The sequence below is a fragment of the Petaurus breviceps genome, unplaced genomic scaffold, assembly GCF_028583685.1.
Source record: "Petaurus breviceps papuanus isolate PSGF00001 unplaced genomic scaffold, PetGlider_PUasm1.0 90925, whole genome shotgun sequence".
Lineage (NCBI taxonomy): Eukaryota > Metazoa > Chordata > Mammalia > Diprotodontia > Petauridae > Petaurus > Petaurus breviceps.
Window position 1 is genome coordinate 13133377 of NW_027187380.1, and position 27593 is coordinate 13160969.

The window sequence follows — 27593 nt, forward strand, 5'->3', positions numbered from 1 at the left end:
AATCCCCATGCCCCCAGACCAAGCTATACCTGGGTGGTAACCACAGGAAATGGACAATCCTGGACTTTCCAGAACCTGGAACACATACGGCTCTCCCTCAACTCCCTTTTTCCCCAAGATGGACTATTTGGGGGTCCACCACCAGATGCAGACTACCTGCTCTGTTCAGACACAGGATACCTGTGCGCCTGTGATTGTGTCACAGCTTACCACCTTCTCTCTTCTAGCCCAGTGCCTCCCTGTGCTACAGGGCGGGCAGTAGTGGGGGATTGTACCCATTGTTCCAAATCCATATAATAAGGTCTGACCCCTGGCAACCCATGCTCAATCTCACCATTCAAAACCTCTCTGACCCCGCCTGGGGAGTCCTGGAATCATCGACACTACCTGGGGGAGTATGGTGGCTCTGGATGAGGAAGAGGAGGAGGGGCAGGTGGGAAAGACAGTAGTACTGACTGTAACCAAGAAGCCTCCTGTGCCCCTACCTGATCATCACCCCATTGGTCCCATAAGGGACTTGACTATCCCTGACCCAGTAGGGAACCCTGATGGCCAAATCACAATACCAGCTGTCACCACATGGGCCCCGGTCAGGTCATATGCCCCCCATCTTCAAAGATTCAGGAATCTTGCAATTTATCAGGTTCCCTTACTTACCCTCTTGTCAGCTGTTCATAAAACACTTAACAGCTCTAACCACATGTTGGGAAAAGATTGCTGGATCTGTGTTGAACCCCAGACTCCTTACTATGTAGGGGTGACACTAAATGCCTCAGTCACCCCTACTTCCAACACAGAATTGTGAGTGGGACCACCCAAGGCTCATCCTTGGGGATGTACAGGGAACAGGTTTCTGCTTCATATCATCCAGTACTCCTTTATCCAGCTCTTGGTATAGCTCAAAGCTCAATTTGTGGACAAACCCATGAGATTCGGGCCTCTAGCTCAGACTACTTTCCCACCCCTCTAGGAGCCTGGTGTGCATGCCATAATGGCCTTATCCAGTGCATCTCTGCTACAGTGTTCCTCAGAAAACAACCACACACTGAGGGCCCCCTTTGTATCCTAGTGGCCATAATTGCCTGGATCACCCTTCTCCCAGGTGAACAAGGTTGGCATTACTTTTCCCAGAAGGACAACTGAGCCACCACTGAAGGCGGGCAGTACCACTCTTCATTCCCATATCAGTGGGCTTGGGCCTTGTGGGTTCTGCAGCAACCGGGATGGCAGCCTTGATTAAGGGGGAGGCCAACTATCAGGCCTTAAGTATACAGGTAAATATCGACCTCTCCCACATAGAGCAGTCCATCTCAGCCCTGGAAAGACAGGAGGACTCTCTGGCAGAGGTGGTTCTCCAGAACTGCAGAGGCCTTGACCTTCTTTTTCTTAAACAAGGTGGCCTGTGTGCAGCCCTTGGTGAGGCTTGTTGCTTCTATGCAAACAATTCTGGAGTGGTGCGGGAGAGTCTGAAGTTGGTATGCCAGAATATTGCTAATAGACAGAGGGAGTTGGAAATGTCTGAGAATTGGTATCAGTCCCTGTTTAGGACATCCCCCTGGCTCACGACATTGGTATCAGCCTTGGTTGGTCCTCTCCTCCTCCTGACCATAGCCCTGATTGTAGGACCCTGTCTTATTAATCTCTTTCTACAATTTGTTAAGTCCCGTGTCAACTCCGTTAAAATGTTAATTATCAGGAACCCCCAGTACCATCCTTTAGGAACAGAATTGGGTAACCTGGATGATGTGGCCCCAGCCGTGTCAGAGGTTTGACATACCTACAAAGAAAAGTAGGGAATGTTGAGCATGACTCTACCCTTCTCTCCCCCAACTGATCCGTGAACAGGAATTTCAGCCTAGGTAAAATCCCTGTTGAGTGTTTCTCTATTCTCCCCAGTTCCCTTCCCCCCCCCCCCCAGATATTCCCCATCCCTTACCCCCTACCCCCCACCGGATCATCCCCATCTCTGCCCATTCTAGGTTCCCTGTCCCTCAGCCTAGGGTAAACTTCAAGCTCGAGGGAAATTAAAAAATACACTGTCAAATCACTGATTGTAGTCTCAGCTTACATAACCTGACTCACTTTAAAAACCAGCACATTGTCCATGCCAACTCACTGTCTGATCTGGGTATGTGACTCCGGCAGTCCAGTGGTAATAAAATCCACTTCCAAATTTTACTCTCGGGATCTTTTGTCTCAATCCTTTCGGCTCAACAACCTCATTAATCCTCTTCTGTCCTTTAAGTCAGAATGTGACTGGGGCCTCCCTAGCTTTCTTGACAAATTTTGTCCAGTCCCTGATTTTATAAATGAAAAGCTAAGACCTAGAGAGCTGATGAGAATGGTCAGGTTCTAATTAGTGGCAAAGTCAGAACTAGGACCCAAGTCTGACTCAATTAGGACCACTTACTATAGCAATCAAAATGAAGGCTTTTTGTGAACTAGAGGAGTTTTAAAGGGAAATTGGATCAGTTTCTCTGGTAGTAAATGATTCTCCAAATGAATGATTCTATGGTGACTCAATGCCTGCCCTACAGAGGGGAATCACTGCAAAAGACTTAAGTGTACAAAAGATTTATTTACAGGAAACATCCTCTGCAGATACAGGTTGGCATTCTAGTATGTGTCAAACTCTGGTCTTCTTGGCTCCAAGAATTAAAGAATTTATGAAAGAGTTTCTGGTTTTCCCCCTTGAAATGCCACATATAAACACTAACCCTGATTTTCTCTGTCTCTTCCTGGAATCAGGAAGACCTGAGTTCAAATTCAGTCTCAGTCATTTAATTTCTGTTTGCCTTACTTTCCTCAACTGAAAAATGGCGATCATGATAGCACCTCTTTTCCAGGTTGGTTTGTGAGGATCAAATGAGATAATATTTGTAAAGTTCTCTAAGTAGAAGGCACTTAATAAGTGTTTATTTTCTTCCTTCTTTTTTCTGGGGATAGAAGAATAAACTCCCAAAACACAGATATCCTAAGGGAGAAAGGTGATAATTATTATCTTAATTATATCTACTTATAAATGTGTATAGGAATATATCTACTTTCTAGAAAGCAAGATCAATTAATTTTAATTCCTCAGATGACAGATGGCACTTTCTTAAAAGTAAAAGTATCTTAAATCTTTTGAAACATCATTTTCCACTGACTCAGCCCTTCCAATCTCATTGAACCCTTCTCTATAATAAATGAATATAACCAAGCAAAAAAAGAAAATCCACGTTTCCAAAGTCAAGTACTCTCCTCAATTACAGCTCTTATGGATTGTCTCTGCTCTCTGTCTCCTTAAGTTTAAACTAAGTCAACATTCTTCTACTGGGTGAGCACAATGCCTTTGTATTACTTTACTATAAGGAACAAAATCATCTGCTTACTGCTGTGTACTGTGGGATTTGCCATGTTTTGAATAAACATTGTTCTTAGTCTGCAAGAGTTTTTAACCTAGTAGGGAAGACAAATGGACACAGCTGGAATAGAAATATTGTATTTGTTCCAAACAAAATACCAACATCAAGGTTATAGGAGTTCACAGTCTAAAAGGAGAGACAACATGCAAACAAGATAAATATAGGGTAAAAAGAAGATAACCCAGAAAAGGAGGGGGTGGGAGGACTGGAAAAGGTCTCTAGCAAAAGGTGAGATTTGAGCTGAGTTCTTGAAGAAGGTCAGAGAAGCCAGGAAGCAGAGGTGAGGTTGGAGAGCATTCTAGTCATGGGGGGCAACCAGCAAAAATGCCCAGAGGTGAGAGATGAAGAGTCTTGTTTGAGGAACAGAAAAGAAGATAGTGTCACCGAAGTGTGGGTCCATGGAGGAGAGTAAACTGTTAAGAAGACTGGAAAAGTGAGAGGGTGTAATAGTAATGGAATTTAAAGATCCCCCTATATTGGCTTGGTTTTCAGGTTGAGTGTTAAAACCCAGAGCTTGTGAATCCCATTTGTGGGATGGACTTGTTGACGTGAAAAGAGAGGGCTGAACTGGGAGGAGCTGGTGCCATGGATTTGGAGAGGCACAAGCAGAGGAAGAGAGGCAGAAGAATTTTTGGAAGCAGCATCGTGGAGGCAGAGAGAGAGAGAGAGAGAGAGAGAGAGAGAGAGAGGATTGCTGAGGGCCAGTTTGAGCTGCCCAGGACTTTTGAGAGCTGCCATCCAGATCTGCCAAGGAATGAAGACACATGGCTGTGATGCCGGTACTTTGTCTGTCTGTTTTGATGTTGTTTTGCCAGATTCGTCTATTGGTGAAGGAGAGTGCTGTTGTTGCAGACGTCCTGGAACCTTGCTGTTGGTTCAGAAGCCCTGAAGAAGGATTTTCTTGTTGTATGTTTACAGAAATACTGGAAGAGGGTCTTGCTGATGTTTTCAAGGGTCCTAGAACTGTTCTGCAGACAGAGAATGAATTAATGAGGACACTGGCAATGTATCTTGTGGCCTTCCTAAGCTTTGTCTCCCCAGGAACAGAGATTGCTGAGAACTTGCCTTGGGTCAAGATGAAGAAAAGACCTCTCTTTGGGTATTAAATGTTGTGATGATTGGGGCGGCCAGGTAGCACAGTGAGTAAGAGCACCAGCTCCAGTGTCAGGATGACCTGGGGATCGAATCCGGGCTCAGACACTTAGCACCCACCCAGAAGCACCTGGCTGTGTAATCTTGAGCAAGTTACTTAACTTTGCTTTAAAAAAAAAGATGTTGTGATGATATTTTAAGCTTTTTGTAACTCAGGAGTAGATGGCCTTTTCAGTTGTGATCCAGGGTGGGAAACTTGACTTCTTGTGCTCTGTGACTGCTGTATTTTGATTTTCTCTGTTCTTAATTTGTCACTGAATAAAATGAAGAGCAGTTATGCTGGTATTTTGAACCTTGGAAGTTGCCTTGGAATAGAGGACTTTCAAGCATTCTTGCTGCAAAAACCAGAGTTGAATAGAAAATTTGACATTCAGATACAAGAATCAAGAGAAGCATGAGAAGATAAACAGGGAAAAGAAATCATAAGGTACTTATCAAAGTTGAACTATTTATATTCCTTCATGGAAAAATGATAATTGTAACTTATGAAACTTCTCAGTACGAGAATAGCTGAAGGGAATACAAATATATATATACATATATGTGTATACATACATATATATGTTTATATAGGAGTGTATATGGGCATATGAATACATATATGAATACGTGTATATATGTTTACAGGTATACATAGACAGAGGGCACAGAACCAATTGAATAGGAAGGGATGATAATTAAAAGGTGTAATTGAGAGATGAGAGAGGAATATAATGAGAGGAGATGGGGTGAGACAGAATGGTATAAATTATCTCATATAGAAAAGGCAAGGGAAAACTGTTACAATGGAGAAGAACAGGAAGGCAAAAGGGAATGGGTTCAGGAGAGTAGGGGGGAAGGGGATGAGAGGTGGGATGATGGAGGTGGGGGAGGGAAGTTGGAAGCAAACACTTTTGAAAAGGTACAAGGTCAAAATAGAGAATGGAACAAGTGGGTCGTGGAATAGGAAGGAGGGAAACATAGTCAGTCTTTCACAATATATCCACTATAGAAATGAAAACATAGCATAGCTACACATGTACAACCTATATTGAATTGCTTATCTTCCCAGTAAGGGTGGGTGACAAGGGAGGAGGGGAAAGAATCTGAAATTCAAAGTTTTAAAATCAAATGTTTAATATATATATATATATATATATATATATATATATATATATATATGTATATAATTATTTTTTTGTACCTGTAACTGGGAAATAGATATACAGGCACTGTGGCATGGAGATCCATCTTGCCCCACTGGAAAGTTGGAAGGGGGATGGGGAAGGATATAGGAGAGAGCAGATTGGGGGAGGGAGTAGGTATACAGTGGAATTGCTGTTTTGGGATGGTGTGGGGGGGGGAGGAGAGTGTACTGTTAACACCAAGGAAAGGCAACTTCCCAAGGTTCAAAATACCAGCATAGGTGCTCTCCATTTTATTCAATGACAAACCAAGAACAGAGAGGATCAAAACATGACATCATTCAAAATACAGCATTTACTAAGTGTGATTAAATAATCTCCAAGTACTACCCCACCCCAGGACCTTCCAATCATTCAATCAATTACAAAGTCCCTGTTCTAAATACTACTCCACCCCTAGGCTATACCTTCATTTAGTCCACCACAAAGCCCCTCTTCTCAAATGGAGATTAGTTTCCAAACATAAGTAAAGTACCTTCATTTGTTCAATCACAGAGCACAGAAAGGTCAAAAGTTCCCCACCCCTGGATCTCAACTGAAGTTTAAACACAGCACTTAATACCCAAATGGAGGTCTTTTCTTCATCTTGACACGAGGCAAGTTCTCAACAATCTTAGTTCCTGGGGAGACAAGGCTTAGCAAGGCCACAAGATATATTGCCAGTCCCTTCATTAATTCATCCTCTGTCTGTAGAACAGTCCTAGAACCCCTGAAAACATTAGCAAAGCCCTCTCCCAGGATTTCTGTAAACATACAACAAGAAAATCCTTCTTCAGGGCTTCTGAACCAACAGAAAGGTTCCCAGACCCCTGCAACAACAGCACTGTCCTTCACCAGTGGACAGTATTCACTCTGTCTGCAGGACAGTCTCCAGACCCCTGCAACAACAGCACTGTCCTTCACCAGTGGACAGTATTCATTCTGTCTGCAGGACAGTCTTCAGACCCCTGCAACAACAGCACTGTCCTTCACCAGTGGACAGTATTCACTCTCTGTCTGCAGGACAGTCTCAGGGCTTCTTAGTGAACAGCCAGGCTCCAGGACTTCTTCAACAAAAGGACTGTCTTTCACCAGTGGACAAATCTGGCAAAACAACATCAAAACAGACAGACAAAGTACCAGCAAAACGGCCATGTCTCCTCAGTCCTTGGCAGCTCAGGGGGCAGGTCTCAAAAGTCCAGGGCAATTCAAAGCGGCCACCAGCAAGTCTCTTAGCCTCTCTCTCTCCACAAGGTGCTGCTTCTAAAAAAAAATGTTCTTCTGCCTATCACTTGTCTCTCCAAATAAGTCACCAGCTCCTCCCAGTTCAGGACTTTCTTTTCACATCAACAAGTCCATCCCACAGGTGGGATTAACAAGCTCTGGGTTTTAACACAATCAATTTGAAAACCAAGCCAATACAGGGGAATCTTTATGTTCCATTACTATCACAGAGAGACAGGGAGAAAATTTGTAACTCAAAATCTTGTGGAAATGAATGATGTAAACTAAAAAAAAACCATAAAATTTAATAATTAAAAAAAAGAAGAACCATCTTCTACACGAAGCTTCTCCTCACTTTCCCAAATGCTGGTTTTCTCCCCTCAAGTCCTAAAATAAATCAAAGCCATGAGTCGAGGAATAAAGTGTCTTTAATTGAGATAATAGGGTAGCAAACCTGCTACCCTGAGGGATTTCCCAACTCCATGACCCATGCAAAATCTTCCTATACCTTTAGAAGTAGAGAAGAAAATTGCATTATGAGGTAGCAAGGCCTGGTCATGAGACTCCAGTGGCCCTGACTATGAAGGCAAGGAAAGCCATTTCATTCCAGCTTTTTAGCCTTTCATGCAATGAATCCCAGTGGAAGGGAGCAAGGACACCAGAAGTGAGATCCAGATTGAGCTGGGCTTCCTTACAAGGCAAAACACCTGAGTAGAGGGACCTAGGATGTGGTTCAGAGCAACTTTATCAGGAGTAAATATCTTAACAGTAGTGATGGGGTGCTTGGGATCTATATTTGTAACATCAGTCTGTAAAACTTTGTAACATCAATTTGTAAAACCAGTCTGTAAAATCACATTTCCCTTTCCCAGCCTCAAACTCTGCCCCTTCCCCCTATCCGCACTCTGCCTAGGCAACAACTTGTGACTCCTTTGTCCTCGATTAATCTCCTCATGTCTCCTCCAGTCTGGCCCAAATCTCATCTCCAAGTTAAACTATCCATGCACTGAAGTCACAAGTTCCTCTCAGTCAGCCCTAACTTTTATCTATAGTCACAAGTTAGGCTTGGTTCCCTTACATCCATCTGGTCAGCCCTGACAATGGCAGCCCTACCCTTTAAAAGTAAAAGCCTGTGCTCCCTTTCACTTGCAAGAAGTTCCCTAGGGACTCTTGCCTGCTTCTGTAAAAGTGTAAAAATAAACTTTTTCAATTCTGACTCCAAGTAAGGCTGAGCTGAATTCTTTCCAGATTGAATTGAAGGTTCTGGTCTTGAGATAAGATCAGAGTCCCTGCTGAACCTATTGGGAGCCATCCCTCATCAGTAGTAATGTAAGCACATTACTGAAATTCTGGCATTACAAGTCTCATTATTTGTCATATGCAGTGGCAATCCATATTACATTTGGTATCAACAATTTCTATCATTATATTAACAATTTTCTGTCACTCACTTTTCCTTCATGTTCATTTTATACCTCTAGTAGTGAAGGTTCTTAAACTGAGAAAGTGGGGCTATCAATGACTGAATAGAGTGAAGCCTGGGTATAAAGACATTAAGGGAAATGACTTTTGTGAAGAAGTTGGGATAAGGCCCTCACCAACTCCAGTTACTGACCAATCACCATGATTGCTTATTTCTTAATATTTACAGCTGAATGAAAAAGGGGATTCATTGCTCTGTAAATATAAACTTTCCTATATTTGTTGTTTCTCATGTCAACCTGAAATAAAGTATTCTACCTAAGTTGTAAGGACTTTTTTTTAAAGGTCCTACCCAAGGACCTTTAATGGAGGGAAGGAGATCATGATGGGAGTGAGGGGAAGGGGCCACCACATAGCACCAGAGTACTGGAGTGTCCAAGGGGATAAGGGGAAAGATACTATTAAATATATTTCTCTTGGGAAAGTCCATAGAGAAAGTTGGGGGAGGGTCGGGAGTGGCAGCAACAAGATAGATCCAGTGAAATATGTTTTGCAGAAAAGAACTGGGGGTTCCATTCTTTCTTCAATTGGTTTCCAATACCCCTGCTTTTAACTGGTTTCCATGGCCCACATGCAATTTAAAGTTCTGGGATCAGGCAAGGTCAGTTCATATTCAGCTGTATTCAACACTCCCAAAGAGAACTAGGAAGGTCTGGCTTTTGAGTTCATATCCTTAAGATTTAGCTCAATACACATAGTAAAAACAAGGAAGTTTTTTCATTCATTCATTGTTCATTCTTACTTCCCTCTTCCCTCCCCTACCCCCACCTTTTTTTTTTTTTGTCGTGTGAGCCACTCCTCCTCCAGCATGACTTTTTCACCAGCTTCTTCCTTGACCCTTCTCCACAGGAAGTGATTTTTCTCTCTAACCAAGCCCAGGAGAAAAAAAAATTGCAGTAAAAGTTGAGAAGTTGTAAAAACTGAATCTATAATTCTATTTAATAGCTCTGAATCCCTCATCCAGAAACCCTTCTCTGACAAAATGCCTCAATTTATAATCTATCCCTTTCCTGAGTTTCCCAATTTCCCCCCTCTATTCTATTCCAAAGACGACGAAGAGTAAAAAACACACACTCACCTATACATAAATCTACATCTATTTTATTCTTTAAAGGGATTAACATTTGGTGGGTGGGGGAAGGCTGGAGAAGGAAATGGAAAATAAATTACAAATGTGACCTATTTTGCATTTTTTTTTTTTTTTTGGTAATCGGAAGAAACTAATGATGGGGCTGATGGCACAGTGGGATCACTTAAAAAAGGGTCATTGAATTTTCCCACAAATTTCAGCAACCAGACCCCTGCCCTGTACCCTTGCACTTCAGGATTCCTGGTGATGGGGTACCTGGAGTCTAGGTCAATTTGTGAAACCAACTTGTGAAACCAGTCTGTGAAATTGTAACTGCAATTTGTATTGTAAAATTCCTTTCCCAACCTCCGACTCTGCCCCTTCCCCCTATCCGAACTAGGCCTAGGCAACACCTTGGGACTCCTTTGTTCTTACTTAATCCCTCACGTCTCTTCCGGTCTGGCCCAAATCTTATCTAAACGATCTATGCATTGAGGTCCCTTCCCTCCGGTCAGCCCAGACAATGGCAGCCCTATCCTTTAAAGGTAAAAGCATGTACCCCTCTCACTGGCAGGTCCCCTAAAGGACTCTTGCCCGCTGTAATGGCGTATTAATACACTTTCTCAACTCTAACTCCAAGCAAGGCTGAGCTGAATTCTTTCCAGACGCCCTGTTGAACCTATCAGGATCCCTTTCCCCCCATCACTAGCACCCCTAGAGCACAACATTAAGATGTAAGATTCCTCGTGCAAGCAACCACAGAAGAGCTTGAAGATCAAGGTGGTCCATGTATAACCCATATCAAATTGATGGGGTACCTGGGGTCTAAATCAATTTGTAAAACCAGTTCGTACAATTGTAACTGCAATTTGTATTGTAAAATTGTAATCTGTAAAATTCCTTTCCCAGCCTCAAACTCTGCCCCTTCCCCCTATCCCCACATAGGCCTAGGCAACAACTTGTGACTCCTTTGTTCTTACTTCATCTCTTCATGTCTCTTCCTGTCTGGCCCAAATCTACTCCTTTGTCCTTGCCTCATGTCTCCTCAGGTCTGGCCCAAATGTCATCTAAACTATCTATGCACTAAAGTCACAAGTTCCTCTCAGTCAGCTCTAACCTTTATCTATGCAGTGAGGTCCCTTCCCTCCATCTGGTCAGCCCTGACAATGGCAGCCCTACCCTTTAAAAGTAAAAGCCTGTACCCCTCTCACTTGCAGGTCCCCTAAAGGACTCTTGCTTGCTTCTCATAGAAGCGTAACAATAAACTTCTGCAACTCTCACTGCAATCAACAATCAAGCCTGAGACCTTGAATTCTTTCCAGACGATATTGCAGGTTTTCTGGTCTTAGATAAGACAGAGTTCCTGCTAAACCTAGAGGGTGCACCTGAAATGATGGCATATAGATGCACAGTTCCTATTGTCCTAAAATAAATTCACTAGGACAGTTCTCCAAGTTAAAGAAAGGCATTTATTGGGGTGATGCACCCAAGTGGGCCTGCTCTGGGTGAGGCAGAGCACAGGCAGAAGCCATTCTCCTCATTGGGAGACAGAGTGGCCCTGCTCCTTGCAAAAGGCAGAGCAATTATTGGGGTTAGATGTCTGGTCTATATACAGCTTGATGGGATGGTGGAAGGAGAGGAGGGGCAGGCACAGCTCTGGAATGTCTGGGATATCAGATAATTCAGAGGTGCCTTTGTCATACAGATAAGCAAGGAGAATAGGAAAGGGGGAAGGGAAGAGTTGTATAAGGGAGTGTTTCGGGAAATGACGAAGCTAAGTCCACAGTGGTGGGCTTGAATGTAGTCTTTGATCACTTTTTCTGACTGGTTGCATCCTACAATTTATCTGTCTCATATCTCACATCCTGCTTGCTCAATCTGCCTGGAGGACTCCTTTTTACCTCATCAGAAGGAATGGAGAATATTGGGAAAACACTTTCATGGACAATCTCTCAAATAGGATGTGATTGTGTTAGAATAATGCTATGATGTAGGAAATGATAAACTGGCTGATTTAGAAAAACATGGAAAGACTTGGATCTATGAAGAATGATGCTACCCACCTCCAGAGAAACAGATGACTAGTGGAAATGTGCATAGTACAATTTTACATATTTGTGCATGAGTGTATGTGGATTATAGCTATCTATGTATATGTATATATAACTCATTTAATTGTAACTTTCTTTGGAGGGGAGGGAAAAATTAAGACAAAGTGCACAACAGAGAACAAAAGAAAACCTAGAAAGAAGCAAAGAAAAACTGGGTAGATTTGAAAACAATGTGTAGTATTTATTATGTAAGTTTTCTTGAAATGGAAGTTTGTTGTTTTATATTGAATCTTCCAGTGTTCTGCTGTGAACATGGAAATGTTCTTTTTTTCTTTTCTCATTTTGTATTGAAGTTTAAAAAAAATAAAAAAATTACAAAAAAACCCTATATCTGATTGCTTACTATCTCAGAGAGGGGGAAGGGGAGGGAGAAAGGAAAGGATAGAATTTGGAACTCAAAACTTAAAAAAACAGAAATATTAAAAAATTGTTTTAATATATAATTGGGGAGAAATAAAAAAATATATATAATAAAAATGAATGTTAAAAGTTGTCTTTACATATAATTGGGAAAAAATAAGATATTAAAAAAAAGACCAAGGCAAAGAGGAAAATTTCAGGCTCAAGTATTAGGAATGGAGGATACAGCCAGCCAGTGCTTGTCATTTGGATGGAGGCCTGGGGGTGGGGGAAGGGGCTCTATAGTCCATTTACTAACCAGACCTGAATAGAAGAAAGGCAACCAGATGAAGTCATATTGTTGAACACAACCCCACCTTCCCTTCCATTAATAGATCTTTAAGCAACAACTCCATCTTCCCTTCCCTTCCATTGAACTGTAAGCAGGCATTTTAGTATAACTTTTACCCTTCACTCTCCTAATTGATCTGGGTGGGGGTTTCAGCCTAGGGTAAAATCCCTGCCCCATTCTTCTCTTCCCTCCCCCCCCCATCCCTTCTCCACCCATTCTGGGTTCCCTGTACCTCAGCCTAGAAAAATGGAGGGAAAATTCAAATATACACTGACCAATCACTGATTGTAGTTTCAGTTTAGGGAGCCTGACTATTGTAATCTCTTTAAAAACCGGCATACTGTTCATGCCAATTTACTGTTTGATTTGGGTATGTAACCCTGGCAGTCCAGAGACAATAAAATCTAGTTCCAATTTTAATCTTGGGTCTCTTCTGTCTCGATCCTTTTATGCTCAACATAAATTGGAGGCCCTAGTGAGATCTTCGGTGTTCTGTGGCACCAAAAAGATCCCCTAATAAGAAGAGCTCTCAGCCTTGGAGGTAGGCATCTGCTCACCCCGATTCCTAGGGGGGCTACCCCCTGATAATGTTCCAGGGCCCCAGGTCTTGAGGAGGGAAAGATCAAATCTGCCCCGCCCCACTCTGACTTGCTCCTCGGTCTTTCTTGGACCCATTTCCTCCAGTTTGAGGGTGAGTAAAAATCTGTTCTGGTTCTGTTCTGGAGGGCGGAGGAAAAATGGAGTGGCCATTTTTCATCTCCTCCCCAGAAAAGCTTTGGGACGCCAAAGCCTCTAGACCGTCAGTATTCTGGTTGTTATTGTTAATTATTGTTAATATTTGTATGTTTTTTGTGTGTCCTGCACTCTCTTGAGCTCATTTGCTTCCTGTTCAGAATCTTAGAGAAGCAATCAAGTAGCTAGGGACTATTATTTGTCGGTATTCATCCTATATGTTCTTTGTGTGTCCTGTGCTCCCTTGAGCTCATTTGCTTCCTGTTCAGTATCTTCAGGGGCTAAACAAGCAGCTAGGGACTATTGTTTGTAGGTATTAGTCCTTGTGAAGTTTTGTCTTGAGCTCATTTGCTTAAAGCCTCCCCATTTTTATTCTGCAGGTATTCTAGTGGCTATCAGACGAACACTTCAAGGGAGCTTTTCTGATTTCCACTGGGAAGACATATTTGTTTATAAGACTATACTGTTTGTCTGTATTTTCCTCCTAGGATATGGGAAGTTCAGCCAGTACATCAAAAGCTCCCCTGGTTTGCATACTAAGCCATTTTAGAGTAGCCTATCAGGACGGGGCAGATTATGGAATGGAGTCCCCTTGAAGAAGAAGAAATTCATTTCTTATTGCATGAATGAATGGCCCAAGTTTGGGGTGAGCTGGCCTCCTCAGGGAAGTTTCCACAAGCAAATTATCCAATCAGTGTGGCGGGTGGTCACAGGGAGTCCAGGACATCCAGATCAGTTCCCTTATATTGATGTCTGGCTAGACCTCTTCACCTATCCCCCTCCCTGGCTTAGGAACTGTCCTTTCCAAAGAGGTATCTGAATCCATGTGGTCTACCCGCTCTTGGACACTCCTAAGACAAAACCTCCCGAAAAATCCTACAGGATCAGAGTGCGGAGCATAATTCCCCACCAACTTACAACCCTCAATCCCCTCCCTCCGCCTCTCCTCATAACTCCTCGGGGCCTCCAACCTCCCTGAGTCCCCTTTCAGCTCCCCTCCCCCCCAACCCGGACTGGGGCAGACTGTCAGCCCCCAGAAGAACTCTCTTCAGCCATCCTTCCCCTCAGGGAATAAACTCCAGAAACAGGAGGGTTTTGAGGGCATGGTTATATCCCAGCTGGTGGAAATTGCCTAGGAGGTTTGTGACAACAGGGACAGCTTCTCTGATAAAGTGGACAAGGGGTTTGCCTGGGTCCTTGTGGCTGCACCTCAGACTCCCAGACGGGGTACCCGAGTGGGCACTACACCAAGTGGTACCCACACCCCTCTTGCAAGGGACCAATGCGCATACTGTAGAGTTAGGCCTTTGGAAAAATGAATGCCCCCGGGACAGAGACTCTCCAGAGTCCTCCAAAAACTCAAAGGGGAGGAGGGACAAAACTTTTTACTGTGCTGGTCCTTCCCCTCCTCATGAGCATTGGGAAGGTGGGGAGGTGGGCCCCTCTTTGTGAATCCCTCCCCTCCAATCAAAGAAGCAGGTAGGCTAGATCTTCTGCCTGACCAATTAAAGCCAATTAAGTGTGGAGTTTGAGATTGGCAGATTCAAAGCTCACTTTCAAAAGGTCCACCAAAATTCTCCCTGTTGTAATAATTTGAAATTTTTAGTTTGGGAAATTTACAATTTCTTTACAAAATATCTTCGCAAAGTCTGAGAATTAATCATTAAGAAATTGGAAATAGGATATTGGGATTGCTTAAAAAAAGAAACCAGAAGTTTTTTAGGATATTGGGGTTGCTTAAAGAAAGAAGTTTTTTGTTATCTCAGCTTGACTCGTTCCATGTTATCTCTAACTTTGAATCCACGCCAGAATTGATAAAGTCAATTATTGTATAAGTCATTTGATATTCATTGTTATTTTTGTTGCCATCTTTCTGAGACTGTATTGTGTTTCTAAAAGTCTATTTAGCTAAGTGAACTTAAGAAACATTTTTGAAGTAGGAATAGTATTACAGCTATTTTTAAAAAATCTGAATTTCGTATTGCATGTGTATTGGGTTTTTATGTTATAAAATTGGTTAATTTAAAACATATTTGGGTTACAAACAGGCAATAATGTTAATATTTCATTTAAAGTTTTGGCTAAATTATGTCATTTGGAAAAATTATGAACTCTGATGTTAAACAATTTTCTTATTACTATTCTGAAGCTGTTGAGTCATCTAAGGATATAGATATATATGTTAACTGTATGTGAATATACAGTGTCTTGGGGAAATTTATGTTAGCAGCATTTTTACACCAAATTAGTTTTGGGTAATTCCCATATTTGAAGGTTTATTTTATAATTATGTTTGTCAGCCTTAAGTGAAATCTTGTGTGAGATTTGTGTCAATGGTTATGGGATGAATGATTTTCTGTGCAAAGCAATTTGGAAATTACTAAGGTCACCAGATTGGTAATTACTTGATTTTGGTTTCAAGTTTAAATTTAGGTACATCGTAATTGTTTCTGATATTGTTAACTGGTAAACATTGGTATTATGAATGTTATAATAGAAGCAGTTTCTCAAACTCTAAATGCTGTTAAATTAAGAACTATACTGTCAGAGGAACAAGAAAATGATGGTGGATGAAGTACTCTGACCATGTCAGAGTATCAGTTATGATATTCTGAAATGTTGTAATTTAAGAAATCATACACTTTTAAGTTTTTCTTTTTCAAGTTTCAATAAGTATTTACAATAGCATGCTTAGGAAAAACTACTTATTGGTAATTATGTGAAGAAAAGACCCTGTGAATCCTCTTTTAAGTTTTTTAAAACCTAGAATATGGAAATGAGGGCTTAGGTGTCCCAGAAAACAATTTGTGGGCAGGACCTGGCTTCAGCCACGTTTTAGCCTCTGGCTACAGACCTAGCCCCATATGAAACAGAGACAGATCTACCCAAATGATTGTGGGTCCCAGCTGTTTAAGGGGGGGGAAATGATCAGGTGCTGAATGATGGGGTACTTGGATACCTGATATTTAGGTTAATCAGAGTTACTTTAGTTGAGAGAAAAAAGAAAGATATCATTTTTAACACCAGATTAATTCAAACTGTCTTTAAAAGTCTATGAAAAGCTGAACAAAGTAGATGAGAAGGTTAGGGGACAAATGGGGTTTATCCAGCCCCTCCTGTTTCTAGATAGTTGATATCAGTTTTAGAAGTATGTTGAGAGAGCATAAGGAAGTTTTGGGAAGGCAGAAAGATTTGTAGCTTGAGTTTGTAATTAATAGCTCAATCAAATTTTAGATGGCCCTATCTGAAGGATACTAGTCCATATTTATTTGCTATTTAATAATTTGAGAGACTGTAAATTTTACTATTCTTCTAAACCTTGATTACAGGAGTTGTCATAAAAGTTAATAATAGAATGGCAGAGGCTGCAGGCTTCGAACTGTTCAAGGTAGATGTCTGTGTTTGGAAAAGTTTGGGGACAACCTCGGACACTGCCCAGGTGGGATCTCTCTGACTTTCCCAATTGTGCCTTTTCTTTTTTTTTTTTTTTTGCCTTTTGGAGGGCAATTTGGGGTTAAGTAACTTGCCCAAGGTTACACGGCTAGTATTTTTGTGTGGGTGTTAAGTGTCTCAGGCTGGAACCGAACTAGGGTCCTCTCGACTCCAGGGCCAGCGCTTTACTCACTGTGCCACCTAGCCCCCCCATGTGCCTTTTTTTTTTCTGAAAAAGGAAAACTCCCACCTATTTATGCCTAAGCCTTGCTTTCAATCGCCTGGTGACTACCTGAATGACTAGCAGAGACGACTCATGCCTGGAATCAAACAAGGCTAAGGAAGTTTTCCTTCTGGCAAGGTTTATGACATTGTCTCTCTCTTATTCTATAGCAAATTCACTGAGAAGTAATATTCAGGTCCAAATAAATGAATAAATATAGAGATAACATCCCTCAAAGAAGATGATTTACTTTGCCTTATTACTATAAGGCAAAAAGTAATGAAATAGATGCCTGATTGACCAGGATAGTGAAGTTTGAGGAGAGCAACAGGATCAGGCCAGATGACACCTAGGATTAAATGCAGATGCAAAAAAAAATTTAGCACAAGGATTGTATAAGATAGTGGTAAGGGTGAAGCTCATGTTAATTTGTTAATGATAATTTTACAAAGTACAGATGAAATCAGTTTTTAAAAAGGTTTTTCGTATTTTATAGGACTCCTATACCAGGTACAGGATTTAGGAAAGGTAGAAATAGCAAAGAATAAATAAACTGAAAATTCTCTGTAGTTTCAAACTATGGCACTAATCTTAAGTAATTGTACTAATTTATATTAAGTCAAAAGTATCTGGTCATCTCTAGATCTGAACTGGAGAAGCAAAACTCCTTTTTAGATTCTGTAACTACATGAGGCATCTGGGATTTAAAAGTGTTGCTTAAATGAAACAGGTCACTGGGATACAAAGGACTGTATGTTAATTATGATTCTTGTATAGTTTGTATGTAAGTTTCCTTGGTTATCTTGGTGACATGTACCTGACTTAGTGTAATTATGTCATTTTGTAAAATTGTGAGAAAAACCTCATTGTATTAACTGAGCCTAGCCCTGTGTGGCTAAGAAAACTGAACTATTTGTTTGAACCTAGTCTTGCATGGCTAAAAACTGGACCTTTATATGTAAAATCGTGTTTCTGGGAGCTCTTATATTGAACTCTAGTCATATAAGAATCATCCCCTGAGCCTTGGAATCTGAAAAAGACGACATCAGATGCAGACAGCTTTCCCAAGAATCCAGACCTGGCCTGTATTGGGACAGCTTCCTACCTGGAGAAATTCAACTAGAGGACCGATGGAAAAATGTGGCCCTCTCCCCTTCCTTGAGACTATGGCCTTATAGGAAATCCCTATTAACTGTTAAATTGCTAATTGTCAGGGACCCCTGCTACCATCCTTCAGGGACAGAATTGGATAACCTAGATGATGTGGTCCCAGTCATGTCAAAGGTTTGACATACCTACAAAAAGAGTAGGGAATGTTGAGCACAACCCCAGCTTCCCTTCCTTTAATTGATCTTTAAGCAACAACTCCACCTTCCCTTCCATTCCATTGATCTGTAAGCAGGTATTTTAGCATAACTTTTACCCCTCCCTTCCATTGAACTGTAAGCAGGCATTTTAGCATAACTTTTACCCTTCACTCTTCTAATTGATCTGGGTGGGGGTTTCAGCCTAAGGTAAAATCCCTGCTCCATTCTTCTCTTCCCCCCCCCCACACCCCATCTCCACCCATTCTGGGTTCCCTGTACCTCAGCCTAGGCATATTGAGGGAAAATTCAAATATACACTGACCAATCACTGATTTCAGCTTACGTAACCTGATTTGTAATCTCTTTAAAAACCGGCATATTGTTCATGCCAATTTGCTATCTGATTTGGGTATGTGACCGTGGCAGTCCCTTGACAATAAAATCCACTTCCAGTTTTAATCTTGGGGATCTTCTGTCTGGCTCCTTTTATGCCCAACAATATGTATCACATAGCTGGCAGAGGTCCTCCCCAAAATGTTGTGCCAAGTGGGATTGTACCTCCTGTCACTTCCTAATATGGACAACTGTGTCCTTCTCCATAGTGAACTACTCCATGGCATGAGTAGCACCCTCCACAAAGCCTTACTGCTTCTCCTTGGACATGTCTGCCTTTTTTATTAAAGTGGCTTTGCTGTTACTCAGGTTGATTATGGATCAAGAGCCCTGAAGGACGAAAAAGTTCCAAATCAGAACAAGTGATGCCTTGGGAGGAAGAGGTTACAGGGTTGGAATGTTTTACAACATTTTTGGGCAGGAGACTGTCTTTTATTCCACCCTCTTTTTCTGTATCCCCGGTGCTCAGTACTGTTCCTGGCAATATTAGTTACTTAATAAATTTTCGTTGATTGATGGATAAAACCCGAACACATTTCTTGTCTATGCCTTGTAGGCATTTATATTGTGATACAGTGATATTCTAGTCTTATTCTTCCAGGTAAAGGCAGGCCTTAGCTCCCCTTGAGATTATAGGGGTGTCCCCAGGGTTTGGAGTATTTTCCTCTGATTCTATCAGCTTGAGATCTTTATTCAGGTTTGTTTCCAGCCACTAGTAATGAAGGCTCTGGGTTTCATTTAACTAATTAGCTTTTCCAAAGATTTACTGCAAAGATACAGCAAGAACAGAAGAATAAATATTTCTCTTCAACATCTAAGAATTTTTACATATCTTTGAACCTAGTCTGGGTGCTGGATTGGGTGAGGAAGACCACTGGGGACTTTATTCCTCATTATCTTTATTCTGGTAAATGCCTATGGGCACTTCACCTCCTGGATTCTTTTGGTTTGCTCTGCTTACCTTGCAAAGCTCCAATCTCCTTCACTCAAGAGAGGAAAGAATAAAAACAAAGAGGCCCATATGTTAACCTTGGATGGGAAGGGACTATGGCAGCTATCTTTATAGCATTGTCTCCCTTTCATCTGAAGGTAGGAGGGAGATGGAGAAAATCAGGAGCCAGGTCCTGGCTAACTAATGCTTTGTGAATGCACCCTACTTCTGGCTACAAAGCTGACTCTTCATTCCGTGATCAGCCGACCAGAACCAGCTACAGAACATCTGTACATGCTCCAAATAATGGAGGTAGAGCCCTTCCATTACTGTTCTTCAAGCTTTTCTTTTTCTTTGTTTTTGGTGAGGCAATTGGGGTTAAGTGGCTTGCCCAGAGTCACATAGCTAAATAAGAGTCAAGTATCTGGTCAGAGGTTGGATTTGAACCCAGGTCCTCCTGACTTCAGGGTCGGTGCTGTATCCATTGAGCCACCTAACTTCTCCTCTTCAAGCTTTTTTTGAAATAGGCTCCTTAACCTCTTCCATATGGGGAATCACATTGACTGCGAACACACTGATTCCTGCTCACCAGTCCACTGTCACAAAAGCAAATTGGATATGTTGTAACACAGGGAGGGTTTTGATTTTCAAATGCTACCTATAGTACACATAGATTTCTCTCCACATTTCTGCTCCAGACTCTTGACCCAATGCCCATTTGTGCTGGAGAGTGGTGAGTGATACCCTTTCTGAACATGGCAGTCAATATAGAGGAAGGGGTTTGAGGAATTCTTCTAAGTGTCTTGACCTGATGCACAGTGTACTGGACTGATTGACTAGTGGGGACTGAGTGCTCTGGCTTTCCTCCTTTCTCCCTCTTCAAATCTCCCATCTAAGGGTAAGTTATAGTCAAAGGTACAAATTGAATCTTGCCCTCTGCCCTTATTGATTTGGTGTTTTGGAGCTGTTTTTGTCATCTGTTACCTGCCCTCCTCCCTCTCAGCTTTTCCCTTTGGATCCTGGATCAGGCTGACATAGTTGATTAAGTGGAGCTAACTTTTGGAGTTGTTGAGGGCTGAGCTCTTCCTAGAGATAGTGAAATATTTTTTTCTTTTTAAAAATTTTATTTCCTTGCCTCATGTTTAAGGAGACCCTGGTGGCGACTTTCCAGCTTCTTTTTTGTCCGTTAGTCCAAGAAAAGAGGAGTCAGAGGCAAGTGAAGTGGCGATGTGGCAGACATCCAGATGGTGCACCTAACCAGAAGCAGCTGACCATCTTCCAGAACAAGAAGTGGGTGCTGCTGGGGGACCATCTTCCAGAACAAGAAGCGGGTGCTACTGGGGGACACGGCCAAGGAGAAGCTGCCCTTCTACTACAAGAACATCGGGCTGGGCTTCAAGACCCCCAAGGAGGCCATCGAGGGCACTTACATCAACAAGAAGTGCCCCTTCACGGGCAACGTCTCCATCAGAGGCAGGATCCTGTCTGGTGTGGTGACCAAGATGAAGATGCAGAGGACCATTGTCATCTGCCGCAACTACCTGCATTACCTCTGCAAATACAACCGCTTCAAGAAGTGCCACAAGAACATATCTGTGCACCTGTCGCCTGCTTCCGAGATGTCCAGATTGGAGACATTGTGACAGTGGTTGAGTGCAGGCCCCTCAGCAAGACTGTGAGGTTCAATGTGCTGAAAGTCACCAAGGCAGCCGGCACCAAGAAGCAGTTCCAAAACTTCTGAGACCCCTCTACACCAGTGGGGGGAGGGTGTGGGTGCTGGCGCTGGCATGTCTGCCAAGGCTAGGCCAGGTTGCTAAGCTAATAAAGGCATCCTTCCCACCCCCCAAAAAATTTATTTAATATTTTATTTTCCCAATTACATGTAAAACCAATTTTAACATTTTTTTCAAATTTTGAGTACCAAATTTTCTCCCTCTCTCCTCTCACTCCCCTCCCCCACATTGAGAAGACAATTTGACATACATATGTAGTCATGAAAAAAAAAAATTTCCATGTAAGTCATTCAGTGAAAGAAAACACAGACCAAAAAAACTGAAGAAAAATAAAGAAAACAAAGAAAAAGTATCTTTGATCTATATTCAGGCTCTACTAGTTCTGTTTTTGGAGATGAACAGCACCTTTCATCATAAGTCCTACAGAATTGTCTTGGATCATTGTATTGCTGAGAACAGGTAAATTATTCATAGTAGATCATCATACAATATTTCTGTTACTGTGTACAATGTTCTCTTGGTTGTACTCATTTTATTTCGCATCAGTTCATGTGAGTCTTCCCAGGTATTTCTGAGAGCATCTTGCTCATTTTTTTTTCTTTTTGGAGGGGGGAAGGCAGGGCAATCAGGGTTAAGTGACTTGCCTAAGGTCATATGGCTAGTAAGTGTGTCAAGTGTCTGAGGCCGAATTTGAACTCAGCTCCTTTTGACTCCAGGGCCAGTGCTTTATTCACTGTGCCACCTAGCCACCCTGCTGCTCATCATTTCTTTTTTTTTTTATTTTTATTTTTAAGCAATCGGGGTTCAGTAACTTGCTCAAGGTTACACGGCCAGTTATTTCTGGGTGTGATGCTGAGTGTCTGAGCCCGGGATTCGATCTCCAGGTCGTCCCAACACTGGAGCCGGTGCTCTTACTCGCTGAGCCACCTGGCCGCCCCTAAGCAATTGGGGTTAAGTAACTTGCTCAAGGTTACACAGCCAGGTGTTTCTGGGTGGGTGCTAAGTGTCTGAGCCCGGGATTCGATCTCCAGGTCTTCTCAACACTGGAGCCGGTGCTCTTACTCGCTGTGCTACCTGGCCGCCCCTGCTCATCATTTCTTAAAGCATGAGAGTATTCCATCACAATCATATACAACTTGTTCAGCTATTCCCCAATTGACAGATATCCCCTCAATTTCCAATTCTTTGCCACCATTAAAAGAACTGCTATAAATACAGTGAAATAATTTTCAAGAAAATTGAGATATACAGAGATCTTGTAGACTTCCCATAGTCCTATAGAGAAATAAGAAAATGGCACAAGTTCACCAAGAATCCCCATCTAAGCTCCTGCCATAGCATAGTCATTCCCTTTCCACAACAGAAGGAGTAAGGGAAGTCAGGGATAGTAGTAGCCAGAACAACCAATCAGCAGACAGTAATCCAAGGAGAGTGCAGTGGGTAGAATCCTGGCTCTGGGGTAAGAAGATCTTGATGAAAATTCAGGCTTTGGGGGCGGGGCCAATATGGCGGAGTAGAAGCACGACCTTCCCGACCTTCGGGCTCCGGCTTCCACCTTCCCCAATCCATGTAACAAGGGGACTCTAAACAAACTTTGGAGCGGCAGAACCCACAAAATGACACAGAGAAGCTAACCTCCCACTGAGGACAGCCCGGCAGGCCGGCAGGAATCCAGTGAAGCACTCTGGGAGCGAGCCAAGCCCAGCCCCATGCCCACGCTTTAGCCCCAGGGTGGGCCTGACCAGTCACCAGCCAGAGGGACTCCAGATCAGCAGCAGCTGTGGCCGTTTCCAGATTTATCAACACATAGATGCAAAGGACAAAGTGAGAGGTCAGTGCAGTCTGGACTTTGGGACCGGTAAGTGGGAGTGCATGGCTTTTACCCATGGGGCGAGAAGCTGCTGAGACTTCAGCACAGCCAGCCAACGCCATGTGGCAGCTTCAGCTCCTGGCCTGCAGACTGTATGGGGACCAAGCACCAGTCTGAGGGGTAATGGCTCTTGCTTTAACCTTCTTGGATTTGGATTGCAGTCTAGGGTAGAAGTCCTGGGGTGTGTGTCCAGCTTGCCAGAGCGTGTGGAGACCTCAGAGAGGGCACCCATCTAATACCTCCGGCAGCTGAGAAAACCCCAGCATTTGGGACAAAAGCTTCCCAGTCTGGTGGCAGAGTCCTATTGTGGCAAAAAGCCCAAAAGTCAAGTAATTGAGTGGCAAAATGAGCAGGCAAAGGAAACAAAGCAGACAGAAGTTTCCAACATTACACTCCCATTTTGGGGACAAAAAGGAGCAAAGCATGGAACAGGAGGAAAACAGTGAAGTCAGAACTCCTGCACCAAAAGCTTCAAAGGAAAATACAAGCTGGTTACAGGCCATAGAGGACCTTAAGAAGCAGATAAGAGAAGTGGAGGAAAAATTGGGAAGAGAAATGAGAACGATGCAAGGAAATTATGAAATGAGAGTCAACAGCCTGACTGAGGAAAATAATACCTTAAAAAACGGACTGACTCAAATGGTAAAGGAGGCTCAAAAAGGCAATGAGGAGAAGAAGGCCTTAAAAAGCCAAATTTGCCAAATGGAAAAACAATCTCAAAAGCTCACTGAGGAGAATCATTGCTTCAGAATTAGATTGGAGCAAATGGAAGCTAATGACTTTATGAGAAATCAAGATGCTGTTAAACAGATCCAAACAAATGAAAGAATGTGAAATATCTCATGGGAAAAACCACTGATCTGGAAAATAGATCCAGGAGAGATAATTTAAAAATTATTGGACTACCTGAAAGCCATGATCAAAGTAAGAACTTAGAAATCAACCTCCAGGAAGTTCTCAAAGAAAACTGCCCTGATGTTTTAGTACCAGAGGGCAAAATAGAGGTTGAAAGAATCCACCGATCACCTCCTAAAAAAGATCCCCAAAAGAAAACTCCTAGGAATATTATAGCCAGGTTCTGGAATTCCCAGATTAAGGAGAGAATATTACAAGCAGTCAGGAAGAAACAATTTGAATATTGTGGAAACACAATCAGGATTACCCAGGATCTGGCAGCTTCTACACTGAGGTATCGAAGGGCTTGGAATATGATATTCTGGAGGTCAAAGGAGCTGGGATTAAAACCAAGAGTCACCTACCCAGCAAAACTGAGTATCATGTTTCAGGGGAAAATATGGTCATTCAGTGGAATAGAGGACTTTCAAGCATTCTTGCTGCAAAAACCAGAGTTGAACAGAAAATTTGACATTCAGATACAAGAAGCAAGAGAAGCATGAGAAGGTAAACAGGGAAAAGAAATCATAAGGAACTTATCAAAGTTGAACCATTAACATTCCTACATGGAAAAATAATAATTGTAACTGATGAAACTTTTCTCAGTATGAAAATAGTTGAAGGGAATAGAAATATATATATATATATATATATATATATATATATATATGTCTATATATGAGGGTATATGGGCATATGAAACATATGTGAATGTGTGTATATATGTTTACAGGTATACATAGATAGAGGGCATGGATAGTCGTGTCCAACTCTTTATGACCCCATGTGGGGTTTTGTGGTTGTTCATTTATATCCTACTCTTTGTGACCCTGTCTGCTGTTTTCTTGACAAAGATGTTGGAGCGGTTTGTCATTTTCTTCTCATTCAGCTCATTTTATAGATGACATTAAGTGACTTGTCCAGGGTCACCCAGTAAGTGTCTGAGGCTGGATTTAAACTCAGGGAGATGAGCTTTGGAAACACAAGGGCCCAGTTTCCCTGTGTACTATGGGGCCATCTTCCTGATTCCAGGCCTTCTACTTTTGCCTTTCAGGGCCCCTTCCTATTGGGGTTAAGCTCTCTTCCTTCCTGTCCTAGGAACCTCTGCCTTCACTTTCCCCTCCCTATCTACCTAAGGACTTTTATCTGATTTCGACTGGGTCAGAGAAAAATCAACTAGACATTCTTTCCCCCTTTGATTTTTCCCCCCCTCTGTTTTCCATTCCTCAACCATGGTATGTAGCCCTATGGCTCTGGTTTGTACAAGCAAAGGACAAAAAAAAAGTCAAATTTTTAAATTTTAAAAGGATGAGCTTCTTTCTGGTCACCAGTCCTTAAACTCAGCTACCAATCGTTTTTGGCAAAGTATGAAGGCTAGGGTTGCAGGGTCCAGAGGGAAGGATGCTCTTTTTAGCTAAGAGGCTGAAATGTTCTGCAGTTTAGATGAGGGAGAAGGATTTACTTTTAAAAGAATTTTTTGCAAAGTTGGTATGTTTTAAATAAAGTTTGGTTATGTCTTTTAAAAATTAAGTTTAGTTAAGTTTTAGTTTCTATAGTTTTATGAAAAAAATAGTATTCTTTGTGATTGAGTATTTGATAAATGTTTGCCATTTAAAAAATAAAACCTCCTAATCAGATGTGCGAAACACAAACCTTTGGTAGAGAGTGAGAAGCTTTGGAATAGTGGAGAGGGGAACTTATTTACATTTAAAAGGCCTTGGGGAGGTAGGTGGTGCAGTGAATAAAACACTGGCCCTGGAGTCAGGAGGACCTGAGTTCAAATGTGGCCTCTTAACACAAAACTAGCCACGTGACTTTGGGCAAGTCACTTAACCCCAATTGCCCTACCTCCCAGCAGAAAAATCTAAAAAAAAAAAAAAAAAGAGGCCTTTTAGTGTAATAGCAAGTGCTATGAGAAATGATAAATATGAAGAATTTAGAGAATAGGAAGACATAGGAAAGGACATAGAATGAAATAAACAGAACCAGTAAAAGTTATTCACAATGACTACAACAATTATTGTAATTATAATGACCAAGAAGTTCGGCCTTGAAGAAGAGTTCAGAAAGATATATTTCTCTCTATTCTTTGCCGTGGTGGCAGACTATGGGCATAGAATATTGTATATATTGCCAGACATATGTTGATTTTTGCTGAACTTTTTTTTCCCCTTTTTTAAATCTTGGTTGAGCAATGAGGTGTTGCACTGGATAGAGTACTGGGCCTGGAGTCAGGAAAACCTGAGTTCCAATCCTGTTTCAGATATTTTATTAGCTGTGTGATCCTGGGCAAGTCCACTAAGCCCTGTTTGCCTTAGTTTTCCTCATCTGTAAAATGAATCATTCCAGTATCTTTGCCAAGAAAACCCCAAATGGGTTCACAAAAAATTGGACACAACTGAAACTACTGAACAACAGCGACCTTTGCTAGAAGGGATGACTGCTAGGCAGGGGTTAACGGAGAAATATATTTGGAAATAAAGATGATTTTAAAGGTCTTTCCTGGTAGCCAAGGGTTGAATGCAAAACAAGAGTTTCTAATTTTCTTAAGGCACCTATCCTGAGATATGTAGGAAGAATAAGGAAAGAAGTTAAATAAGGTAAATAAGAGGTAAGTGAGGTAAAAGAGAGGTAAATAAAAAGGAAGGGGTTATATCTATGTCATTCCTACTCTGAGGCTACTTCACCATCTCTGGCTCTCATTAGCAATGTCAAGTCCATAGAGAGTAGCTGACTACTCCTCCCTCAGAGTTCTAAGGAGTAACACTGAGGGCCTGGAATGACTTTTACTGTCAGTCACAAGCCCCCACTTGTGTGCTCCTTACTTATTATCAGTCAGAGTTCACTCTTATAAAAGTATTTACTAAATAGGTATGGCAAAGACACTTGTTACAGTTATAAATTCATCTCATTTGATCCTTCAAATCTCCCATTTGATCCTCACCCAAACCAGGGGTGCAAACTCTGCTACATACAAGGCCCCTGGGAATAGTGGGCTCAATCAGACTTAGAGAGTATGTATGGTCAAATAGTAAACTCAAAACTCCTAGTTACTATTGGAAATCCTTTTTTTCCCCCTTCATAAAGTTCACATGAAGTTCCCTTAAAAAATAGTTCTCTGATGGACTCTTAGGGTTCGTAAAGAGTCCTGAAGCTTTCTTTCCTCAGTGTGCCTAATTTGTCGAGACATGTCTCAGCTCTGGATTCAGACCCTATTGCGTCATTGTAGCTTCTGGGACACTGTTACTGGCTCTGACTGGAACTTCAGATCTTATGAGTCTATGGAGGAAGAAGGAGGAAGGAGAAAAATTCTGTCTTCTTCCTTGCCCCAGGGTAATCCCCTTTCTTTCCGTCTTTTTATCATTTGACTTTCATCATGTGACCTGCTGCTCCAAAGTGATTCCCAACTGACTTGTGATGTTATGCATAGGCTCAGGCAGGCTTGGTTCTTTAAGTCAATTACAATTTATTTCCTGTCTTCATTCAATGGTCAAAGCATTTTATTCCTCTCATACTTATTAAAGACCTTTTTTTTTAACTAAATAGGCCCTATTTTTGATTGGTAGATTGACTCAGTTGAGTTGTTTGAGACTTGTGTGAGGCAGAAGGCATGGTGGTGGAAAAAGCCATCATTAATTAGAGTGGGAGTGGAAACTGCCATCCTTAAGCATCAACAAGATGATTAAGGAAAAGATTTGTCCCCAGTAAAGTCTGAAAGGAATAACCGTTAGGGGCTAATCACCACAGGCCCATAATTTCCCTCCTTCAGACTCTAGATG

At 41.9% G+C, this 27593-nt stretch overlaps 1 pseudogene; it reads left to right on the forward strand.

Annotated features, from left to right (window-relative positions):
* The first annotated feature begins 1223 nt into the window (after positions 1-1223).
* Positions 1224-21073, forward strand: LOC138152781 (small ribosomal subunit protein uS17-like; annotated as a pseudogene).
* Positions 21074-27593: the final 6520 nt, after the last annotated feature.